This window comes from Schistocerca serialis, chromosome 5 (genome assembly GCF_023864345.2).
Source record: "Schistocerca serialis cubense isolate TAMUIC-IGC-003099 chromosome 5, iqSchSeri2.2, whole genome shotgun sequence".
In the NCBI taxonomy this organism is placed as follows: domain Eukaryota; kingdom Metazoa; phylum Arthropoda; class Insecta; order Orthoptera; family Acrididae; genus Schistocerca; species Schistocerca serialis.
Genome location: NC_064642.1, coordinates 144,032,984 through 144,054,639, shown reverse-complemented (window position 1 = coordinate 144,054,639; position 21,656 = coordinate 144,032,984).

Genomic DNA, 21,656 nt, shown 5'->3' with positions numbered 1-21,656 from the left:
TACCAGACCGTCAGTATCGCGAATACCACTGGAAAGGAACGATAGTCGATGCTCATCCACATGCTGTAAGTGCAGAATATTGTATCTGAGATATACAGATGTACTGTTTACATCTATGGAGAAACACCTGTGGAGTGAAAGTATGTGAAAAATAGTGTTAAATTAAACAGTGCAATAGTGTAATATTGAACAATAGTTCTTCCAGTGTACCAACGATGCAGATGAAGTTTTGGAACCTCAAAATAGAAGTGAACAACTGACGTATAAAAAGCGTATCACACGATTATCACACCATGAAAACTGATGCGGAACTGTGTGCATCCAGCACAGGCTGTGGTATAAAGCACAACAATGAGGCACAGCTCTATATCTGCAGGAGGCAACACTGCATAGCGATTTCTGACCACCCAATGCTTCCCCCCCCCCCCCCCCCCAACCGGCCATTCCTGCAGGAGAACAGTGAACAAAATAGTTCCAGGTTAATTTATACTACATAAGTGACACCTGTATATTAAAACACCTGGTGATGACCAAAAAAATCTTTAATTAGATTAAACACAAAATAAATACATGTAACTGGCAGCAGAAAACTACAAATAACAGTTGCTTAATTGTAGCAACATTGAGATGTAAGAAGTTTGTAATTCGAATGAGCGATTTTACAAAAACTCAGACATTTCCCTTCGAGTTATATGCATTATTGCCATCAAGTGCAGATTCACGCCATGAATATCCCGCATGTATCATGCAATCGGGCCATCTCGTGACTGTAAGGAGATGTATTCAAAGCGAGATATATGTGCGACTAGTGCAGCAGATGTGGTTTCGGCTATGCACGCGACTAGAAGTGCCAACAGCAGAAATTCCGATGTGACATGTCACTTCCTGGAGTGTGCTTCTCATTCTGCAGCATCAGGCATGTTGTGGGTGCGCCCTAAATTTCGAGGTGCACTCAACAGACTGGCATGTTTGGTGGAGCATGCTTTGTCGGTGGCGCTATCAGGCCTTGCAGCTATGACAATGCAGCCAGAGAAAGGGCCACCCTACTTCAGTATATCGCTGCTCTAAGCTTGTAAAAGACGTGTGGAAGACAAGAGAGGCAGTGGCAATGCCATTCTATCTAAACAATAAACAGAGTAGCCACTCGTAGGAGGAAAGAAGCGAGGTGTGACAGACAACAGGATCGTAGACCCTGCCTGGACGTCTGTGGCTTTCAAATGGATGGCTGTCCACCTGCACAACCTGCTGCTGGCACCAGTATCAAGGGCAGTTGGAAGACAGTGAAGTCCAAGTACACAGCTCATTTTGTACAAGACACCAAGAAAACCAGAACACTACAGACAAGTATCAGCAATCACTTTCAAGTGTTGTCAGACGCGGGGACGAAAGAACAGCCACAGACCAGACAGCAGGACACCGCTTCTGTTGTCCAAGAAGGCAACCCAGATCAGTTGCTGCCAGGTGCACACTCGAACAGTGATATAGCCGCCTCCCAGCCAGCACCCAAAGCCAGGCAGTTTGAGCTAGGTCGCCTCCTACAGTCATCAAGATCAAAGAAGACTACTGAGGTTTCCTGCAACGCCTCAAGCAATGAATGACTGCTGACTACTGTTGCGTATTGGACAGTTTTATTGACTGGGAAAAGGTTTTAAAAATTTTGTCAAATTTACTATTTCAGTTGTCCTTCATACAACATACAGCACTGCCTCTTTGGTGGCTGGGTCTGGGCTGGCGTAATACCAGATGATTTACATAAATCTGCTCTCAGTCCAAATGAACATTTTCCTACGGTAGTACTGCTGACTAGGGACGCTATGTCGAGTACTGCTGAAGATGGGACTCCCACTGGAGCACCCTCTGTCCATCAATAGGAGGACTGGGAGAGGGGAGGGGGGGAAATCACTTGGGGCACACCGTCCTAGTTCGTGAGAGTGTGTCGGTTCTGAGAACACTGCCTTGCCTGTCAGTTCGGTCTGCAATTGGATGTATCTACTAGGTTCTCCCTTTGGGAACGCAATGGCTCTTAATTTATCTGCAGCAGCCTGCAGCTGCTGTAGCGGGTTTGAGTTCAGTGTACCCCTTAGGTGTAGGCTTTTTGGGAAATGAAACTTCCATGGATGACTGGAAACAGTCTTTTCTTTCCAAGGTTTTCCCTCAACACCGCCGGATGCCCTGCTTCCTGTTCATTTTCCCATCCTGACCAAGTTCAGCCTTACAAAGTGGTATCAGCTAAAGTGGGATTAGCTCACCATTGGGTCTGGTGGACATGCTTCCTTTGTGGACTTTTCCACTTTATTTATTTATTTATTGTTCCGTGGGACTAAATTAAGGAAAAATCCCCATGCTCATGGAACGAATCAGTACATGAAATTATAACACAATAGTAGAAACAGATAAAATGAAATATAAGAAACATATTCAGGCGACAATTCGTAAGTTTAAATAAAGAAAATCAACAATGTAACACGGGAATTTGCTTAATTTTTCAGCTCTTCCAGGAGCTCCTCGACAGAATAGAAGGAGTGAGCCATGAGGAAACTCTTCAGTTTAGATTTAAAACTATTTGGACTACTGCTAAGATTCTTTGAGTTCTTGTGGTATCTTATTGAAAATGGATACAGCAGAATACTGCACTCCTTTCTGCACAAGAGTCAAGGAAGTGCATTCCACATGCAGATTTGATTTCTGCTTAGTATTAACTGAGTGAAAGTTGCTAGCTCTTGGGAATAAGCTAATATTGCTAACAACAAACGACATTAAAAAACATATATACTGTGAGGGCAATGTCAGAATTCCCAGACTATTGAACAGGGGTCGGCAAGAGGTTCTTGAACTTACACCACACATAGCTCGAACAGCCCGTTTTTGAGCCAAAAATACCCCTTTTGAATCAGAAAAATTACCCCAAAAAATAATACCATATGACATAACCGTATGAAAATAAGCGAAGTAGACTACTTTTCATGTTGAACTGTCACTTATTTAAGATACTGTTCTAATGGTAAATAAAGCAGCATTTAGTTTCTGAACAATATCCTGAACATGGGCTTTCCACAACAGCTTACTATCTATCCGAACACCTAGGAACTTGAACTGTTCCGTCTCGCTTGTAATATGCCCACTCTGTCTGATCAAATGGATATGAACTGGCAGAGCCCGTTTGCCAATTAGTTATCATGTAACCTGGCCAATAACAGGAAACGTCGACGTTCTGTTTGCACTTGGACGCCCATATTGTGTGTTCTCTGTGTGTCAATGTGTGTGGAGCATACTGTCAATGTATTGGGCTGTAGACAGTCCCTTGCTGCGCGGGCGCGCTCGTCCGCACGGCTCCACGCTGCTACCACAATCTTCACGTCGGTATTGGTGCACTCTGGTGCACACTGCCAATCACACCGCACCCTCGACGTCGCGCCACGTCTTCCCGCCGCTGAGGTTCCGTGCCGCTTCACAACCGCATGTAGATGCTGTGGCTGCAGCCCTCGTCATCTCGACGCCCGTAGCCGCCATACCGCTAATGTGTCGACACCGCCGCCTTCGCCTCGGTATCTTAATGTAAGTATCGCTACAATGCGTCCTTACTCTTTTTCACCAGCTTCCGCCACGGGAACATGTGGCTGCTTAATCTAGCATAGGTTGCTGTTGAGATCCCTCTTCTGTAACATTATTGGTCAACAGAACTTTTTCGCTAAATTTGAAACATGCCTGATACGCGTTCGCATACTTTGGCAGAGCAGCCAGAAATGGCTCCTGGACTCGCTGCTGCTTCGAATGATAAGGCAGATCGTCTCACACTCTTAGCAAAGTATCTTAATCAAATGGCACTTGCGGATTAGATTTACAGAGACAGCTTGATGAAGCTCTACGTGAGACCCGCTGTGAAAAGCGTTAGGCGTCAATAGGCACTGCTGCAATCTCTTCCAGACCTGCTGCAGTGGATCTTATCATATATGTGCTTAATGTTGCCAGTATTCTCCCTGCAGTCACTTTTGAATCTCCATTTTATGGAAACCAAGTGAAAATGTCACCGTGTTCCTCCAAAATGTCCGTGATGTAGGGCAAACGTGTTCCTGGCCTGACAGCTTTCTTTTAAACATAACAATATAAAACTTCCTGCCGATGCTTGTACACATGTGAAGTCAGTCGATGCGTTGAGTAATGAAGTCACTTTAGATTTCCAGGTGCAGGTTAGCGGAGCACCACTCCAACAAACGGGGTGTCAGTTATTACCGAGATCAGTCGTCGATACTCTAACAGAAGAATGGAGAAGATTTGGAAAGCATTTTCTGATCGCATCAGAATTGCATCTCGCCAAACTTACGCCTTATGGAAGAATGAAACTTACAATCTTGTGCTAATCGAGGAGACCTAAGCCAGACAGTTGATGTATTTATATGGGGAATTAACCTGCACATTGGGAGTGAGGGAAAAGTAGCCTCCCTCACCTCTTCGCATAAGACAGTTTTATTAAGTTACCACGTGAAGAAGCAGGACAGTTCATTTCGACCCACAAGTGCAGTAATGAATAACACCGACTTTTTGCTAATGATATGCTACTTGTTACACAAAATGACACATGATCAGGCATCCAAGTGACAAATGTCCACAACACAAGATATAAAGTTTTTCAGACAGGGCTTCAACAAAAAATAATGGAATAAATGGGAGGGCCCAGAGGAACGATACAGAATGGGGAAGCGAGAGAGGGCCAGGTTCTGGCACCCAACCACTGTCCCTGCTAAAACTATGAATCCAGTCAAGAATGGAAGGATTAATGAGGTGGTGAATTTAGTGCTAGAAGTTAAGCTTGAAAGGTATATACATAGGGTAAATTAATTCAACTTTTGTAAGAAAATATCATATTGAACCAGAGATGATCAAATGTAGTACCGATTGTGTAGTAGCATCACTGCTCAACAGCAATCGCTGATTCAAGGTGTTACAGGTGATGTGTTAGAGTAATTTTAGATTGAGAGATGTCTGGAGGACTCTCAAGAGTAAACATGTGGTGTATCTGATGCATGCTGGATGTATACTTACTTACTACAGACAGTAATGATTTTATTTGCGAGATACCATAATCTTTGCTAACTGTAAAAAGAATCTCAACAGAAGTTGGAAATAATTAAGGTAAAGAAAGTTGTTTTGTTAAATGCACGTATTCATAAGTGATGATTGAGGCAGTGTAAAGCACTCACAAGCAATGATTTTGTAAAGCTAATTGTTAGGTGTGTAATCAGTTTACTGAGTGTGTTAATTGTGAGCATTATTAATTTTCAAAGAGTCAAAATAGAAGTTTGAAAGTTAGTGCTATATTGCTACTTACCCCAAGTCAATACCAATTCCCAAATCAATGTTATTTTTGGTTAACTATTTTTCTCAGGAAGTTATTGTCTCAGTCATAATCGATTTAATTAAAATGTGTGCTAAGCAACAGCCTTGCACAATAGCTGTTTGCTAACTATACAACTTAAAGTACTAACAGAGAGCAGTGCAAAGAGCATTACCATTGTTCAGATAAAGGTAAGAAATTTTATTATTCAGGGATGGCATTCATTAACCACAGGGACCATTTTCAAATTGATCAAGTTTTGTTTTATTACCAGGGCCAATATCAAATCAATAGTGTTGCATCAGATTCAGTTTTTATGTTATGCACATTCATGCACTTTTGGTTTGGTTTAAAGTTATTGACTGTTTACATTCTCACAACTAAATTAAATTTACGTTCTCTCAGAAAAGTTCAGTATGTGTTCTTCTACATTAACACCAACTCATGAAATTTGCAAGATTTCAAAACTCCACGATGCCTCATATTCCCCCTCTTTTCCATTTTGAGTAAGAATAACCTATTCTAACTCGTGCTCAATTAGCATCAAAAGGATAATGTGGCAATTCACATTAGGACGTTGTATTATAATAAAAATAATTAAAAAATTAAAGGAAATAATGAAAGAAATTGATTATCAATTGTCTTTTCACTTGCAATGAAAAGAGAATATTAGTACAACTGCATTATTATGAAATGTTCTGCGTGTACGAAATTGTGCTATTGTTCATTCACTTCACCTTGCGTCGTTTCTTTTTCTATATCCATCACTATATGTATATTAACTTTGTTTCTCGTCTTCTGACAGCTTCTCTTTCTGTTAATTTTACGAAAGATGACCGTGGACTTCTTTTCCTTCACTTCAATTGTAGATTCAGGCAGCTGACTCCAGGGAACTTCAGTGCCTCTCAATATGATATAAAATATGAAAGAATTCTTCGTAACTTGGTTCTATTTCCCTTTAATACAAAAACTTAATTTTGTTATTAAGTCTGCTCTTATTCAGAAACACACATGATACAAAAGACTCGTAGCTCGTCATTCTCCGAGCAGTACAGTGTAACCAAAACTTCTACATACCAGAAAGCGAAACAAAATCCTGTACAAAAAAGCGAATGATGTTTTATGGTCATTTTTCTGTACTTTACGGTGTTTGCCGATGCTTATTGTAGGTCTTTGATTATATAGTTATCATGTTTCATTTTTTAATAAATATTAGCTTTATCATATCTGAGAGGTCTTTCATCATGTGCCTACACAATTGCTCCCACACTGTATGTTGACATGGTATGGAGACATACAGTGTTTTTGTATGTGTATAACTTACATTTGCATTTGTCGATAGGGATTGATACTCTTTATTTGTCGGCTTCTCTTTTATTTAATAGAATGGATATGTCATTTTATTCTACATATGCTAGAGTTCCACAAGAAATTAAAAGATTATACACATAATATGATAGTTCATTACATATTTGAATTTAGTGCACTGACAATAATGTTCAGTTTGCTTCAGCTTCATTGCTGGGTTTTGCATCTGCACACTAGTATATTTCACAGCTAAGCATGAGCTGCTAACGGTCAACATGCTGAAACTTCCTGGCAGATTAAAACTGTGTGCCGGACTGAGACTCGAACTTGGGACCTTTGCCTGTAAAGTAAATCTGTAGGTTGTGCTTGAGTAGCTCAGTTGGTAGAGCAATTGCCCGCGAAAGGCAAAGGTCCCTAGTTCGAGTCTCGGTCTGGCACACAGTTTTAATCTGCCAGGAAGTTTCATATCAGCACACTCCACTGCAGAGTGAAAATCTCGTTCTGGAAACATCCCCTAAGCTGTGGCTAAGCCATGTCTCTGCAATATCCTTTCTTTCAGGAGTTCTAGTTCTGCAAGTTTCGCAAGTGAGCTTCTGTAGAGTATGGAAGGTAGGAGGCGAGGTACTGGCAGAAGTAAAGCTGTGATGACGGGGCGTGAGTCGTGCTGGGGTAGCTCAGTTGGTAGAGCACTTGCCCGCGAAAGGCAAAGGTCCCCAGTTCGAGTCTCGGTCCGGCACACAGTATTAATCTGCCAGGAAGTTTCATAGCAGCGCACACTTTGCTGCAGAGTGAAAATCTCATTCTGGTCAACATGCTAGTTGCTACCGTCATATGTGCGTGCACTCGTTTCTTAGTGTTAATTTCACGTTGAGTGTCACACTTTCACCTGAGTGTGTTACACATTAAAGAACTGTTGTGGCGTTTGTTTTCATTCTGGGAGTAGTGTGTGTGTGCTTGTTGTTCAAAATTCGATGCTGTGACAGATGTCCAATCTTATGGCCCAGTCGTCATTATCAGCCATCGTATTCGCATTTTCAGTGGAGAGAACCGTGGTCAACAACATCCATTGATGAGGTAAGTACTGGCTCAAACAAGTATAGTTCACTTATTAATGTATCAGAGATTACTTCGTTGCACACATATGTTAATCTCACCACATTTCACCAACCACTTAGTTGAAAGACTCATATTGTCGTCCAAAACATTGTATAAATTGCTTGTCTTTAAAATTTACTCCTTTACATGGAGTTTGGTTTCCAATGAAAATTCATACAAGTATTGAGTTATAACAACATATAACATGATAGCTTATACCTATGGCTGCCATTCCATCTGTCGCTTATACTACAAACACAAATTTATTAAATTTTAAAATGTCATACATTTTTCATTAACTGGTTTGGGTTACTATAGTTCGTTTGTTAGTTTCAACTTATCTTCATTCACATCACATATACAAATTAATTACGTAACATACTATTGTGGTACAATAAATGTAAATGATACATTTATACTTCATTTTACAGACATGCTTTTATCTCTTGTGGGAAGTCATTACTTCCTTAGGTAGAGGAGGATGAAAAACGTTCAAAATAGGACTAAAACGTTACATATTGCTGGCCTAACTATAACTGGCACTGCCTCCTTTGTTTGGGAGGGAAGAAAGGAAATACTCATCTACTGGTTCAAGGATTTATGAGGAAATATTACTTGTACAATTATGGACTAGTTGCCAAGGAACTCTTATTGCATGGAAATGAAGTGTACTGACTAATCATCCATGCACTCTCATGTTGTTTCTTCATGGACTAATGCTGTTTACTTCAATTCACATGTAGCTTAGTGTTAATTGTAAAGGAGTTTCAACCATTGGAGACTTATCTTTCTCAAATACATGGTGTGAGGGGTCCACTTGTATGTGGAGCCTGATTTTGTCATATATTTCATGAAAAATGACATGACATGGTTCTCACATGTAGGAGAGATTGTATCTTTGACGACACTGAACCAAAGATGTTGCCTGAGTGGCAGAATTGATTGCTAGTAGGAGCACGCAGAGTGCAGTAGCAGTTGCCATTGCACTCTGTCAAAGGTAGGATGTAAGACTTAAAGCTAGTGGCTAGCTGTGAGACTTCAGCTGTTGGCCTATTGACACAGCATAAAACAGTTTTGTAAGGTAATGAAATTTTGTATATTTAGTTTTAAGTACGCAGCAATGCAATGTGCATTTTGCAAATTTTAGAGTGCTGACCCTTGAATGTAGGAACCAAGTAATTGCCATCAGATTTAATGTATAGGTTGATTAGATATACCCAATTTGTAATATTTTGCATAGTTTGTAAACATGATACAAGGAAGTTGAATTTTTGTATCTATTTTGTCAAACGATGTCAGACCATTTGTCATGTAACAATCCAAGTATTATTAATTACGTCAGTAATTGAGAATTGTGGAACAGTTGAGAAGTTCAGTGATTTTGAAGTTAATGTTTCATATTAGATTTTGCGGAAGAGAAACTTTATTTTGAATACAGTTTTCAAACTGAAGAATTCTGTCTTAGCACATCCTGTTATCATTACCACATACTCTACCATGTCATGTTTGTTTAAATCCAATGAGTATTTTTTTAAAGAAATGATTTTTTCAGTCAAAGTGAGAAAAACTCAATGTGGCAGAATCAGAAGAGTATTAATGCTTGTAAGAGCTTTAATGCTGGCAGCATTGCACAGCACTGAGCCATATCCAAAATTATCGTGGAACATTTGCAAGGTTATTCATTTATCAACTAATCTACTGACATTAGTTGTATAAAGCTATTTTATGGTCAGCATTGCACTTCGCTGTGCCAAGATTGAATATTTTGTATGCCTACTGTGGAGAGCACAAAATAACAAAATTACATCTGTTGCGACTCAAGAGCTAAGGAAAATGTATTTCATTTGTTTATTTGCATAGGGAATTTTATCAGTGTATTGCACAGCACCATAGAACTCGGTGCTCACAAGACTGAGTAAATTTCAGAGGGATTGATTACATTATAGGCATTACATACTGGTTTTCCAGATTAAACTGTTTATATTTTCTTTGGATTACAGTAAAAATGATTAAGCACACCATTTGCTCAGCAACACATTACACAGTACATTTCCGTAAGACAAATGTCATGCGTTGTATATCCATTACCAAACACAAATAATAATAATTAAAATAAAGAATGTTACAATGGAAATGTCATTATTTATGGTTTCATGTGACATTATAAAAATTAACTGTTTTTTGTAAAATCACATGCTTAAATGTTTATGTGTACTTTGCAGCGAATAGGTACTGGTAAATGTCACGGAGCTATACTGTGACCATGCATATTTTCATTTTTCATATGCCTTATGACCTTTGTATAAATATCCTTGTAACTAAATTATTTACTTTAGGTACGGCCCATTTCTTCATTTGGTACCTGCTACTCTCAATGTAATTCTCTTATTCTGCGCCGTGATGATGCACTGGTCGCTGAAATAAAAAAATTAAAATTAATTGCATTTCGTAGCTCGGTGGCCACAGATACATTTGCTCATTACCTCGATCCGCTGATATTTCCATACTTTGTTTAAATTCATAGACATTCATTTATTCTGTTACACTTTATGATCATTTACACTGCAAAGAGAATTATTTGACATTTCCTACGGTATTTTATCGTTTCTTCTTAGCTTACACGTCTCATATATTTCTTCATAATGCTTCCTTTTGCTTCTAAATATGTTGTATATAGCTTAGTATATATTTAAATCTCTGTGTACATATATCAATAGGTTCCTTAGATCTTAGACAGTAGATGTAATTGCTTATTACATGGGCTGGAACTTAAATAGTGGCAATTATTTGTTCACAACCGAAACAAAAGAGTTACATGTTTTTGCACCTGTACTGTCCTTCAAAGTAGTCACTGGCGTAGTGTAGAACCCGTTGCCAGCGACGTGGAAAGCGTAGTATACCGTTAGCAGAGCCTGTTCTGTTAATGGTGCGAATGGAGCGGTCTGCTGCCTGTTGAATCTCTGGAACACTTCTGAAGTGAATTCTTCCTTCATCTTCGGAATCAAATCAAAGTCACAATGACTTAAGTCCGGGGAGTATGGTGGCTGGTACAGTACTTCCCAGTCCCATCGACCGAACAGAGCAGCCACAGCTTGCGCTGTATGCGCCCGCCCATTGTTGTGCAAAATGATGGGTGGGTTGTGCAGAAAGTGTCGCCGCTTGTTTTGCAAAGCTGGTCGCAAGAGATGACCCAAAACGAACAGTAAGACTGTGCACTGATGGTGGAATTCGCTTCAGAACTGTTCCAGAGATTCGACGGGCAGTAGACCACTCCATTCGCACCATCAACAGAACAGGCTCTGCTAACGGTATACTACGCCTTCCCCATCGCTGGCAACGGGTTCTACACAACACTGGTGACTACTTTGAAGGACAGTAACAGGTGCAAACATGTAACTCTTTTGTATCGGTTGTGAATGAATAGTTGCCACTATTTAAGTTCCAACCCTCGTATTTCCGTTCACTTTGTATTTAAGTTAGGTACTTGTACATATCATATTCCAAATTGCTTGCGCCATCTGCCAGCCTGTCACGCATGCGCACAGGTCAATGCCTCCTCTCTTGCTACTGATGTCAGCACGTATTGTTGAGCGTGCACAGCTGAGCTGTAAGCTAATTCTGTTTATACCTTCGCTTCACATGAAGCGGTGTATTACTTCTCATTTCTGTTGACTTTGTGCTTACGTGTACAAATCATATGAATTACTTATACCTATACACATTACTTGATCATAAAATACACTCCACGTTTGCCCAACGAAGTATGAAGCATTATCAGTTAAGAGTACCTTTGGTTTACCTATTCTTCTCAAACAGTCTTCCTCAATTCTTTTTCTGATATTTGTGGCTGTTGCATTTTTAATGTCATACATTTTGATATGCTCGAGAAAATGTCATATAGTGCTACTACATATCTTACACCTCCTTTACTTCTTGGATACGGACCAGCTATGTCCAGCAATACTATATCTAGAGGATTTTTTGTGATTATTGGATGTAGCTCAGTATATTTTGACACATTGGACTCTTTTGATTTTTGACATATTGCACACTTTCTTAATACCTGTAGCACTCGCCTTCTCAAATATCGAAAGTAACAAAGTGTTCCAATTTTTCAGTACATTTGCCAACTCCATAATGTCCCCATACTTCAGTGTGTGCCTTATAAGTCGTGGATATAATCTTCAGGAATACACACTCACCACTGATCAGATTTTTCATGTTTCCTATGAAACAAACCTGCTGTGTAGTCCTGATACAATTTACTTACCCTTCCACCTTCATCTTGCTTAAAGTTTTGTATGACTTTACTCCATCTGCGATCTTGCTATTGTATAATTTTCATTAGCATACAAAACTTGTGCTAATCAGACTGTTGTGTTGTACCTTGCATTAATAACGTTTTGATTTCTCCAACTTGCTCTGTTAATTAACTAAATTCATCTAAACCTTGTGGTAACCTAGACAAGGAATCTGCAATAACATTTTGACTTCCATTAATACAAATTATCTCGAAACTGAATTCTTGTAAATATAGACACCGCCTAGCTAATATATGGTGCAATAGTTTACATGTTAAAAGAAATGGCAGTGACTGATAGTCACAGTAAACGTTGGTATTCTTACCCCACAAAAAATATTCAGACTTTTTAAATGCCCATATTACAGTTCAACTTTCCAATTCTGACACCCTTGAGTACTTCTTTACCTTCTTCTCGCATCTGGAACGAGCATGTGCCCAGTCCCTGAGATGGGGCATCTGTGCATAGACAAAATTCCTTGAACATGTCAGGGTGGTTAGGAATTTTGCATTGACTAATGCTGCTTGGTGTTATTAAATTCCTCCTGACATCTATCGTCCCATAACCAAGGCCTATTATTTCGTAGCAAGTTGAGTAATGCATCACTGTTAACCAGTTGCTGTGGTACGAATTTACGAAAAAGGGATGTTACTCCTAAATAAGTTTTAAGTTGTTTTTTATTTCTTGGAGCTGGACAATTGCGTATGGCGTCACGTTTTTCGGATCAGGTAATATACCTTGTTCTGACACAACACATCCTAAAAATTTGACTTGCTCCTTACCAAAACTAGACTTTAGTACTGGTTTCATTCTTTTACCATCTGTAGTGAATGTAGGCAGCTGTCGATGTCTCAGCAAACTTTCGTCTGCAAACATACACTACTGGCCATTAAAATTGCTACACCAAGAAGAAACGCAGATGATAAACGGGTATTCATTGGACAAATATATTATAAAGAACTGACATGTGATTACATTATCACGCAATTTGGGTGCATAGATCCTGAGAAATCAGTACCCAGAACAACCACCTCTGGTCGTAACAATGGCCTTGATATGCCTGGGCATTGAGTTAAACAGAGCTTGGATTGCGTGTACAGGTACAGCTGCCCATGCAGCTTCAACACAATACCACAGTTCATCACGAGTAGTGACTGGCATTTTGTGACGAGCCAGTTGCTCGACCGCCATTGACCAGACGTTTACAATTGGTGAGAGATCTGGAGAATGTGCTGGCCAGGGCAGCAGTCGAACATTTTCTGTATCCAGAAAGGCCCGTACAGGACCAGCAATATGCGGTCGTGCATTATCCTGCTGAAATGTAGGGATTCGCAGGGATCGAATGAAGGGTAGATCCATGGGTCGTAACACATCTGAAATGTAACGTCCACTGTTCAAAGTGTCGTCAATGCGAACAAGAGGTGACCGAGACGTGTAACCAATAGCATCACATACCATCATGCCGGGTGATACGCCAGTATGGCGATGACGAATACACGCTTCCAATGTGCGTTCACCGCGATGTCGCCAAATATGGACGCGACCATCATGATGCTGTAAACAGAACCTGGATTCATCCGAAAAAATGACGTTTTGCCATTCGTGCACCCATGTTCGTCGTTGAGTACACCAGGCACTCCTGTCTGTGATGCAGCGTCAAGGGTAACCGCAGCCATAGCCACCGAGCTGATTGTCCATGCTGCTGTAAACGTCGTCGAACTGTTTGTGCAGATGGTTGTTGTCTTACAAACGTTGACTCAGTGATCGAGACGTGGCTGCACGATCCGTTACAGCCATGCGTATAAGATGCCTGTCATCTCGACTGCTAGTGATTCGAGGCCGTTGGGATCGAGCACGGTACGCATTTGTCCTCCTTACACGAAGCATCACAACAACGTTTCACCAGGCAACGCCGGTCAACTGCTATTTGTGTATGAGAAATCGGTTGGAAACCTTCCTCATGTCAGCACGTTGTAGGTGTCGCCACCTGCGCCAACCTTGTGTGAATGCTCTGAAAAGCTAATCATTTGCATATCACAGCATCTTCTTCCTGTCGGTTAAATTTCGTGTCTGTAGCACGTCACCTTCGTGGTGTAGCAATTTTAATGGCCAGTACTGTAGTTAATAGACACATGGCAATTTCTGCCGTATTCATGTTTTTATTGTGCTTACCTGTAACTCCGGATGGTAATTCCTCAGGTGTTGGAGTTGTGGGTACGTTTACATTTCGCGACATAACCCGAAATTTTGTGTAACATAAACACAAAAAATTTTATTCAAGTTTTCTTGACATGCAAAATTCGTTAAAAAAATACAGCTACTAGTTTCATGAGTGTCAATTGTTGCAATAAAAGTGTAATTAAAAGTTTCTAAATCGTATTTAACTAACACATTTCGTATTGTTTACTAGCTAGATAGACGCGATAAAGTAATACATTTTCCGAGTTATAAACGTTTAAAAACCTGACCAAACACGCTTGATAACGTAAATTCTCTAAAAGCAAAGTCATTATTAATTCATTCTGTCATTGCACCTCTAAATCAGTACAAAAAGAACAACGACCTTTGTGCCGTTTTTTGTTTACAACCAGCGAATCTCGCGTCCGTTACAAATTTAAAACATTATTTAAACTTAATTATTCTTTCTAAACTGACTATGAATGAGAAATGTTGGAGCTGTTATAGGGTAGTGAGTAGAGGGATTTGTTGCCAATCTTGTAGGAAATATTTCCACTGCATGGGGATGCAGTGGGGAGAATGTCGGGAGAACAGGAGGGGCTCTCTCCTGGAACTGCAGAGTATGCAGTAGGAACATTTTGATTGGGGAACAGGAAGGAAAATTGTGCCCTTCAGGCACAGTTGGAGGAAGCAAGGAAGGAACTAATAAGAATCAAGGGAAATAGGAGGGAGGATGGCGGCTGGGAACTGGCAGCTGGTAGGAGGATTGGAAGAAAGAGAACGCGATCTGACAATTTTATCATCAACACCAAAAACAGATATCTGTCACTGCCAGAGTTAAGTGGAGAAGAGCCTCAGGTACAACGAGGAACAGGAAATGTACAGCACACTTAAACTGAGGCCAAGAAGCCTAGGAATGCACAAAGTGTTAAGAAGAAGGAAGTGCTGATGCTAGGTAGTAGCCACGGGCGATGTGTAGGCCCTCAGTTACATGAAAGTTTAGGGGCAGCGTACCAGGCCACCAGTATCTTCAAGCCAGATGCAGGGCTAAGTCATGTGATAGAGGACTTAGGGTCTTTATTCAAGGACTTTACGAAAGAGGACCATCTAGTGATTAGATAGGGATGGGGTATATGACATATGATCTGCACGAGATAGCTTCCCTGACTCATAGCACCAACGTACACTTTGTTGAGCTGTTCCCGTGTCATGACCGACTGCACCTTTATGGAACTGTGAGGTGAATCAGTGTGGGATTGGGGATGGCTCTGAGGACAGCTAACTTTGCTCATGTTTCTCTGGTGCCCATTAGGACTATCAGCATATGAGGTTTCACTGGGCATGGAATACACTTAAACAGGACTGGGAAGGGAAGACTTGTACAGCTGTTTCATGAAAGTATAGGAGGTGGATCTCGGGCCACACATGGTCAAATACCGATTGTCATATGTAGGAAAAGCAAGTCATTTTTAGGATAAATGGAGACAAGAGGTTCCCCTGCCTAAAGAGTATCTCCAGCAGTTTAAAAAATACTGAAACAATCACTCACAAGACAGATTTTTACACTCCAAATATCATGCATACCAGATGTCACAAAGGAAAACAAACCACTGTAAAGTGTAACATAGGGCATTTCACAGACTTCCATCAAAACATGCAGTCAACAAAAAATAAAATACAACTATTAGAAGTTGGGCTCCAATCTTCGAGCTAGACAGTAGTTTGTGTTACTGAGGACTGGTGTAGAGACACAGAAATTCAACACGTAGTATTATCATTGTATGAAAGGGCAAACTCTTACTGCAGAACTGCTTGAAGGGGTGGAGGATCATGCATTTATGTCAGAAAAGGAATACAGTTCAAATCAAGAAATGGCCTCAGTACAGTAACTGAAGACAAACGCTTTGAAATATCAGCTATTGAATTAACAGGGCTTGATATCACCAAGAAATTAATCATTTTATGTGTGTATAGATCTCTGAGTGGTAGTGTGGACACTTTTTTCAATAAATGAACGGAAGTTCTAGATAAAGTCTCAAGTAGAAATGTCAACATAATTCTGTGTGGGGACATTAACATCAACACTAATATCATAAATGAATCCAGCAGCACTCTCATAAATATCCTTGATAGTTTTCAACATAATTCTGTGTGGGGACATTAACATCAACACTAATATCATAAATGAATCCAGCAGCACTCTCATAAACATCCTTGATAGTTTTGGCATGTTCCTATTGGTCAATAGTGCAACAAGAGTTACTATAATGACTGCATCAGCAATTGACCATGTGACCACAAATATGGACAGAGAAAAATGTGGCGTAACTGTAAAGGATATCAGACTATCAGACCATCTCTGTCCAATAACAACAGTAAAATCAGGTATCAAATCATTCCCTAAACTACAACCCTACAAAGGACATCTATCAGAAATCAAAATAAAAGATTTTTCAAAAGAACTAGCAAAACATATCTGGGATGAAGTGTATAAGGAAACCAACGTGAATATGAATTCTCTAAATTCTTCACATTATTTAAATTGAACTTTGAAAAGGCATTTCCAAAAGTACGCATTCTGTATCAACATCTCACAAAAACAGATGGATAACAGCAGGTATTAAGAAGTCCTACCAAACACTTAAATACCTCAGTTCCATGAAAAAGAGCTGCAATAATCCAGAATTTTTAAATTTCTATCACAGATACAAAAAGATCTGTAGGAAGGTGCTGATTGCTGCAAAAAAGTCATTTAATGACAAAATAATATATAATGCAGAGAATAAAATCAAAGCAGCCTGGGATGTTATAAAAAAGGAAACGGGGAGAGGCAAACCAATGCAGAATAACATACTGCTAAGGGACGGGGATATGGTAATAAATGATCCACAACACTTAGCAAACTATGTAAACGAGTTTTTTTCAAGTACTGCAAAGAAGTTACAACAAAAATCCCCAAAACATATATAACACCCATAAATAATGTTGCACTAAATACAATGACGTTACTACCTATCACAGAGAATGAATACAATAAAACTGTTCAAAAACTAAAAAATAAGTCAGTAGGCTTAAATGAAGTACCAATGTGCATACTGAAACAATGAATAGAGATTATACAAGGCCCCTTAACAAGTATAATAAATGAATCCTTCACATCAAGTAGCAGTTAAAACAGGCAAGAGTTGTATCTTTGCTGAAGAAAGGCAAGGCAGAAGACACAAAAAGTTACCGGCCCATTTCCCTGCTGTCACCATTCTCAAAAATAATAGAAGCAATTATGAAAGACAGATTAATGAATTACCTGGATAGATATAATCTTTTAACCTAATCACAGTTTGATTTCTGGAGTGGCAAAAATATGGAGTCAGTCATAGTAGAATTCATGAAAGTTGTATTTGATGCTGTTGACAAGGATGAGTGTGTCACAGGCATATTTTTGGATCTTTCTAAGGGCTTTGATACAGACGACCACAAATGCTATTAATAAAATTAGAAGTATTAGGAATACGATTAGGAATAAGAGGGGTAGCTAATGGGTGGTTTTGATCATACCTAGCATATAGGGTACAAAGGATAGAGATAACACATACTTCAAATAGATCTAAACATTATCAGAATAAAAATACATTAATATAGGGGTTCTGCAAGGTAGCACATTAGGACCAATTCTATTCCTGATATACATCAATGACCTTCCCAGTAGTGTTACTCATGGTACTATAGTCACTGATAAAACAAGAGAACTCCTTTCAGAGAAAGCAAATGAAACTCTCAAGGAAGTTTATGATTGCTCAGTAAGCAATAAAGTGACACTGAAGATAAAGAAAACTAATGCCATGAATTTCAGTTTGAAGAGGGAAAATAACAATGTTAAATTAAATGTAGATGGCACCTCCATAGACAGTGTAACAAATGCAAAATTTCTAGGAATGAATATCGATTCTCAGTTGAAGTGGTGTGAACACACAAAGGTCCTTGCAAACAGGATGTCATTAGCATGTTATGCCCTTAGAATCCTATCATCAGTGTGTAACATGCAGTGTCTATTAATTACATACTATTCATATGTACACTCAATTCTTAGCTATTGTATTTTTGGGGAACAAATGCTCAAAATATTACCACAATTTTCAAACTCCAGAACAGAGCCAAAAAAATAATAACCAAAAATTGCAGTCAAGCTCATTGTAAAGATCTGTTCAGAACACTGGGGATTTTAACTGCTCCGTGTGAATACATTAACAGTCAGCTGTACACATCAAAAATAACATTGGTCATAACTGCACAAACAGCTTTTAGTATTACTGGTATTTAAAAAATAATGTAATATTAAATTTATTGCTTTTACTGGCGACAAGCTTCTAAAATGATGTAATGGTGTATAGAAAATTTTTACTTGTGGATGATGAAATTCTATATTCCACCAACCAGCATCAGATTCCCATCAGACTGACGAGAATGTTGACCGACGGCATTGTTTAGAGGTCAGTGACCGATCTAAAAATCACGCAGTTTATGTAATAACATTGCCCGGATACTGATAGAAAAGACTGGGAAAAGATATTTCAGGGTTGCTGAAATAAAAGTCTGATAAAGTAAGAGCCATTTGAACACTAGTCGCGTTCGGCTGTGGCCACCAAACAATTAGCTGGCAGCACCCCATCGCTGCTGCCTGGAAAATTTCTAAAATGTAGCATAATAATTTGATATGAGGAATTAATGAAAAAGGAAAGTACACTCTTAATTAATACACAGTTTTTGAAATTAAATTAGCTTTATTATTTGCCAAATTTACAGAGCGACACTTATATGTGTGAAACAGCAACTGCAAACAAACGAGAGAGAGAGACAGAGAGCTCACAGCTCCTGCTTTTATATAATCCAAAAACAAATTAGGCGACTGCCTTCAACTTGCTTTACAGTTTCGATAGATAAACATTTGTTTGGAACATTCATTCACAGAACAGTAATAAAAAATAAATTACTTACATTGAATCATGACTTTTTTTTCGTTACTTCACAGATTTATGTAAACAGAAACAATAATTTCTTAATGTATTTTAGTCTTAATTAAAAATTGGAGCATATTCTATTAATTATTAAAAAAATAACATTTCAAGCTTTGTCCATGACCATGGAGCAAGAGCTAGACTCAATTTACATTTACTAAGAAAAATCTCAAAGCACCATTTTCTGCCAAGGAATAAAACTGTACAATAAATTACCAAAAGAGATTAAAGAAACTCCAAAAATACGCTTACTTAAAAAGGCATCTAAAAAGTACCTATTATGCAATACATTTTATACCTTGAAGGATTACTTTGATAAAACAGTGTAGGGGTTTGGTAAAAAGATTATACAAATAAATAATAATAATGATTATAAAACATCCAACATTTCACATGACACCTTCACACTCTCTTTTTTCCTTCTTTTTTTCCTTTTCTAGAGTGAAGTGTTATGAAACAACGTCTGTATAGTGTGTGCAGTGACCAGTAGTGAGATATGAGTGAACAGTGTGGCATTACATTATTTAATAAGCTACTTGTAAAAAAAAGTATTGAATACCAGGAATAAATCTAATCATTGTCTCTAACTAGAAGTCTGTAAATGTATGTACATACAAATACTTTGCCATGCCCTATACACTTGTAAAAAGAGATCTGTGGTTGAATAAAGCTTCTACTACTACTACTACTAACAGTACTACCACTACTACTACTACTACTACTACTACTACTACTACTACTACTACTACTTGCACTCTACAACTGTCACTGTTACCTGCTGTAGGACTCATGACAATTTGTGGATAAATACCAACAGTTTGTGGTTTGTTCATTATAACCTGTAAATTATCTACATGCATATTTCGAGGTCCGGTAATATTTTCTTCTAAAAGATTGAAGATCCTGCCTTCTGTGGCTTGTAGGTTAATGTTTATTTTGTTCACTATTTCATTTTCTTTTTTCTGAATAGCTTTTTGTACTATATCAGTGTATAATTTAAAATCGGTTACTAACTGCTCTGCAATGGTATTACTCTTAGCTAACGTACCTGCTTCAGCTTGACTAATGATATCACTGAGATTTTCATTGATCTTCTCTCTCTCCTTCTTAGCACATGCTGAGTCAACTTCTAATGTTGTATAAGGAGGTTGTTTGTGTTGTTGCCCCCAGATGATAATTACATGAAGTATTTATCAGGATTTGTAAGCAGTGGGGCCTTGAGGTACGGAAATACGTGAACACCAAGAAGTAAGTTTAAATAGTTTATTAACAAAAGGCTGATTATAAAACACACACACTACGTGCACCAATTATCACTGTGTCTGACATCCAGACACTTGCTAAATACGGTCGTATCGACAGGCTACATGATGAGCTAAGAGAACAGACATTCGCGCCCAAGACCGCGATAGCTACCTGGCCTGCTGTGGACGGAGGCCAGTGGCTTACTCTCCTGTGGCTCACTGCGGCCGGATGCACGTCTACTGACCGAGCAAATTGTCAGCATTCCAAGATAGATCGACTGGTGAGCGTGTGTTACGTACTGTACGGCTACGTGCAAACCCGTAGACCCTTACATCACTCTCCCCAGAGAGAAAGAGCAACCATAGGTGGCTCAAAACTACCTCCTGGGCGTTATGAATCAATTTCGCCATTTTAGGCATCAGCGGGCATTGCTACATGTATTTCTTTTGCAGATACAGTAACGTTCAGTACATAGAAGTGAGCTATCAGGATGACAGTTTCATACATGACAAATGATGTTAACGAAAGACAAATTAAGAAAAGCAATAAAAACACAAAACTGACAATCAACTATGCATTAACATTATTGGATGAATCAAAGGACTTAATTCTATTTGCTGCTTCAATGAAGTTTAACTCATTATTAGAAGAAATTACATTTTCATGGATATCTTTAATTAAATCATTGTCTTCAGAAAAAACTGATAAAGAATGCTTTATATTTGTTAATATGTATGAATCATTGTAATAAACACATAACATTCTCGTTAATGGCAAATGCCCAGTTGCTTGAAATGTAGTGTGTAATGCACTAGGCATATCAAATAATTCACATGATAAATCACAATGTGTGGCATTCAAGATTAATCCATTATTATTCAATTTGAGTGTAAAGAGTAGCCCAGGTGTATCATAATTTTTACATGTAAAAGTGAGTATTGGTTAAGAACAGTCTTGGTTGCAATTTTAGTTTTTTATGTTTCAATTATGTTGGAAAATCATCATCATCATCTTGGACAGTTTCCAGCCACTGGCTGGGTCTGTCAGGAACACAAGCCTCTCCATCGTGTTCTGTCTTTCCACCATTCCCCCTCTTCCACCTTCGTCCAGTTCTCTCCTCTTCTCGTCACACATTCCTTCACTCCCTTCACCCATCTATCTCTTGGTCTTCCTCTGGGCCTCTTC